The sequence below is a fragment of the Octopus bimaculoides genome, chromosome 22, assembly GCF_001194135.2.
Source record: "Octopus bimaculoides isolate UCB-OBI-ISO-001 chromosome 22, ASM119413v2, whole genome shotgun sequence".
In the NCBI taxonomy this organism is placed as follows: Eukaryota; Metazoa; Mollusca; class Cephalopoda; order Octopoda; family Octopodidae; genus Octopus; species Octopus bimaculoides.
The window spans coordinates 370,145-374,760 of NC_069002.1; the positions used below are offsets into that span (position 1 = coordinate 370,145).

At 43.2% G+C, this 4,616-nt stretch overlaps 1 long non-coding RNA gene across 2 annotated transcripts in view; it reads left to right on the plus strand.

The window, feature by feature from the left end:
- Window positions 1-175: 175 nt before the first annotated feature.
- The window catches only part of LOC106878718 (uncharacterized), a 157,845-nt gene continuing 153,404 nt past the window's right edge, over window positions 176-4,616 (plus strand). For both annotated transcript variants that reach the window (XR_008266603.1, XR_008266602.1), the window contains exon 1: window positions 176-269. This is a non-coding gene — a long non-coding RNA (uncharacterized LOC106878718). The remainder of the gene's footprint in view (window positions 270-4,616) is intronic.

Consider the following 4,616-nt stretch of genomic DNA (forward strand, 5'->3'; position numbering starts at 1 on the left):
AGATCGGGTTAAGTGGTCACGGCTGTAAGGGTGGTGCCATGATGAGGGGCGGGTGGGCATTGAAGGGTATGTCATACAACTATCTTGCTCAGAGAAGTCGAGAAAGTTGGTGGGGGGGGGACTTTCTAAAAAGGGGAGATAATTTCACACAAGAGTTCTTGGCTGTTCCAACGCCTTCGCCATCGACCGCCGAAACACCGCAGCCATGTTGTTTTCTTTCAGAAGGTTCCGTTGTAACTTGTGATATGCAACCAATTTGCGCACTGAAGGTAAAAGTGATGTTTCTTTTCTTCTTTTTTCGTTCATATTTGTGTTTTCTTCGATTTTATATACATATATGTAATTTTAATGTCCAAGGATCCAGGTGTAGAAACTTACTAAGTTTCAAACATCCGTTCGATCGGTTTTTTTAAAGCAAACTAAGGCACAAAGTGATTTATTAAGCAGAAAGCGATTTATTCAATCAGGGTTTCGTAGAAATATCTTCTTCCATTTCGTGGGTAGCTCCATTCTTCTCTGCCCAAAGAATCTCCTGTCGTTACCGGTGTAAAACTCTTCCAGGTAAATTTTTACACCATCTTCAGAGTTGAAGGTCTGTCCATTCAATGAATTCTGAAGAGACCGAAACAGCCAAACCCCAGTAACTTCTGCCACGTCTGGCGTTGTCGTCATGAAAAACAATACCCTTTTATAGAAAAAAGATGTACTGGGGTCGATTCATTTGCGACTAGACTCCTTCAAGGCGGTGCCCCAGCATGGCCATATGTGTGTATGTGTACATGTGTGTGATGTGGTGTATGGTGTATTTGTGTGTGTGCATGTATATGTGTTTGTGTGTGTGTGTGTGTGTTTCAGAAAGCAGCGTTGGCCAGGCCAGGCCATGCTAAGGTTTGGTTCCTTCAGGTTTAGGGGCCTGAAATAGGCCGCGCTCACGACGGTATCCCTACCACATGATCAGGAGTTAACGGACCAAGTGAAAACAAGGTTTACGTTTCAAAGTGCCTCTCCGTAGTTTCCAAAGTTGATAGAAATAGCAACAAAATCTACCCCAATCACGCCTTATCAATTGAAAAAATAGAAGGAGACATATTATATAACGTAGTCGTTGTAGATATTTCTATAAAGACGAGATGGCCACCTTTGGAAAGCTTTTTATTATATTTGTTGGACCGATGTTGACCTGGCTTAAATACAACCGTAACAGCCTTGTTTCTCTTCTGATGATCCCTGTCTGCCTGTCTGTCCGTCTGTCCGTCTGTCTCCATCTCTCTCTCTCTCCCTCCCTTTTACTCCGCCCTCCTCTCTAACCTTTGACACACTAAATGAAAGAGGACCCCCCTCCCCCTCCAACCACCTTTTAATGGCAGATGTCACTTTCTGAGGGATTAGCATTGCATTATATCTGACAGCCATTGGTAAGGAAGGAAGGAATGGTGCTGCCAGTGGTGGTGATGGTCGTGGTGGAGGTGATAGTATGAGTATTGCTGTTGGCGGTGGTGGTGGTAGTAGTAGTAGTAGCAATATTATTGTTGTGGAGTTGGAGGCAATCGTGGTGTTAGTGGTATTGACATTGATGGTATTGGTGGAGGTGGTGGTGATGGTGGTAGTAGTGGTACTTTTAGTATTAGTAGTACTGGTATTGGTGCAGGTGGTGGTGGTGTGTTGCTTGCGATGGCCGTAGTTGTGGTACTAGTATTGTTGTTGGTGAATTTGGAGGTAGTCGGGGCGGTTGTAGTATTTTGTGGAATTTGTAGTATTGGTGGTGGTGTGTAGAGTTTTGCTAATAGGGGTAGTGCTATTATCTGTCCTGTTAGATTGTGAGTCGTGTTAATAATGTTGGTGAAGCATCATAAGGCGGGGGAGGGGGAACTGGCAGAATGGTTAGCACGCCGGACAAAAGGCTTAGCGGCATTTCGTCCGTCTTTACGTTCTGAGTTCAAATCTCGCCGAGGTCGGCTGTGCCTTTCGTCCTTTCGGGGTCGATAAATCAAGTACCAGTTGAGTGTGTGTGTGTGTGTGTAACTCCCGCCACCACCACCACTTGACAACCGGTCTTGTTGTATATACGTTCCCATGACTTAGCAGTCAGCCAAAGAGAGCGATGGGATAAGAGCCAGGCTTAAAAGAAAAACAAGTACTGGAGTTGATTCATTCGGCTAAGGCGGTGCCCCAGCATGGCCACAGTGTAATGATTGAAACAAGTAAAATATATAAATGTATGTACATGCACGCACACATCTGTAAGTCTCAGTAGAAAATGTTGAGTCGTAGGACAATGGTATAGTAGTAATAGGTCTCCCTTGAGGTTTAGAACTCATCAGGCTGGCTTCCATGGTGCGTAAGTGACCGAGACCACATCAGTCTCGCCGAATGGAACGCCAATCAGTCGCAGGGTGGCCCGTTTTGCAGCTAAGTGGACTGGAGCAACGTGAAACGAAGTGGATTTTTTTTCTCACGAACATAACGCACCATCCATTTCAGGAACTGAAATCACGATCTAATGACGTGAATGCAACACGCATTCGATAGGACCATGGGACTAACATGAAGTTTTTTTTCGCTGTTTTCCATTGCGATTTTTAATATTGTAAATTATGGGGTGATACAGTTCAGAGATTATTCTTGTTGTTTAAGGCAGCCTCTGGTTTTAAAGGTTAAAACAGCTTCCTATATAACCGACATATAAGTTATAAACCACTTCTATTTCAAGACAAGATCGAGACAGAAAGAATGAAATGACATGAACGAAGGTGATTGTGAAAAGGAGACTTTGAGAAGGAGTCTACCAGAACGAGACAAGAAGAACGAAACAATGAGAACGAGATTCTGAAAATGAGAAAAATAAGAGATAACGAGACATGGAAAACGCAAAAAGAAGAATGAACACGATTAGGAAAATGAGAAATGGAGAATGAGGGAAGAAGAAGGAAGTTCTAAGATCGAGAACGAGGCTATGAAAATGAAAACGAGACAATGAGAATAAGAATGAGAGCTCAGATTAAAAAGAATAATCATAGATTGAGTAATATGAAGTGTCCTCTTCTTTCTGACTGTAGGACATCACGTGACTGAAAGTGTTAATCTGACGTGTTGATAGGATGTCAGCGTTGATAATCTGGCTAAAGAGGATGTCACATGGAATAGTTTAGGGCACTTAAGAGTTAGAAAGAGCAGAGGGGTGGGCGTTCGGATGAGGTGGAGGGGTTTAAAGAAAGGAGAAGAGCGTGAATAAAAGTAAGAGAGAGAGAGAGATATGAAAGAAAATAAAAAGACAAATCGCGAACACTAAACAATGAAGAAAAAGAAGAAAACAATGAAAAAATAAGAGAAGAAAAAGAGGAAGAAAAAGGAGAAGATGTAGAAGAAACAGACGAAGCAAGAAAATGATGGAGAAGATAAAAAAAGACGACTATGAATATAAAGAAAGAAAATAGAGAGGCCCACAACCTCAACAACAATAATATCAGTTTCGAATTTTGGCACAAGGCCAGCAAGTTCGGGGTAGAGGGTAAGTCAAGTACATCAACCCCCAGGGCTCTACCCCCGAATGGAAGAAAGGCAAAGTCGATCTCAGCGGAATTTGAACTCAGAACGTGAAGACGGACGAAATGCCGCTCAGCATTTTGCCCGGCGTCCTAACGATTCTGCCAGCTTACCACCCCTAACAACAACAACAACAATGACCATTACAACTGAAAGCTACTAACAGAAACCAATAGCACCACTAAAACGACGATTTATAGCAGCAAAACGCACCAGTTCGATTAGTCAACAACTTTAACCTCAACCACTGTCACCACCACAACAGCAACAACAAAGTAAAAGACTACACAGTAATTCTCTCTTCATCCGACTCCACCTCCTCCTCCTAACACCGCCTGTCCACCCACAGCCGCCACCGCCGTCACCGCCGCCACCGCGACCACCATTATCCTGCCATTTCCATCGTCTTTTTTCTTCTAGAAGAAGAAAAATGAAAGGGGAAGGAAAATATGGAAGGAGAATATGGAAGAAAAAGAAAAAGAAGTTGAAGAAAGAGAAGAAAGAAGAAACGAAAGAGAAGAAGAAGGAAGAGGAATATGAAAAGACGAAAAGCAAGGAGGAGGAGGAGGAAGAGAAAGAGGACAAGAATAAGAAGAAATGGACGAAAAATAGAGAATATGATAAGAAGGAAGAAATAAATCGAAGAAGAAAGGAAGAAGACATTACGATCATCATCATCATCGTTGTGGTCATGATGAAAATCATGATCATCAACTTATGATAAGAATGGAGTGTCAGAAGAAGCAATAGGCAACACTTAGAGCAGACGACATCTTTCGACTTATTGTTGCTCAACGGCAGCAGCAGCAGGTAAAAACCAGCGGAGAAGATTAAGTTAAATACGATATTAAGGGGCCTAAGCCAGATTAACTTTTGACGTTCGTCGGCGATTTTTAAAGGGGTTACGTTGGTCTTTGACAGGATCAACATTTCAGCAGGGTATTTTTCGGCCCCCCCGCTCCAAATCCTACCCACCGCCATCCACCCTCACAAGCTTCGGTATTAAAATTCCTCCTCCTTCTTCACCTCCTTCACTTCCTCCTCCTCCTCCGCCCCTCCCCTCCGCTCCTCCC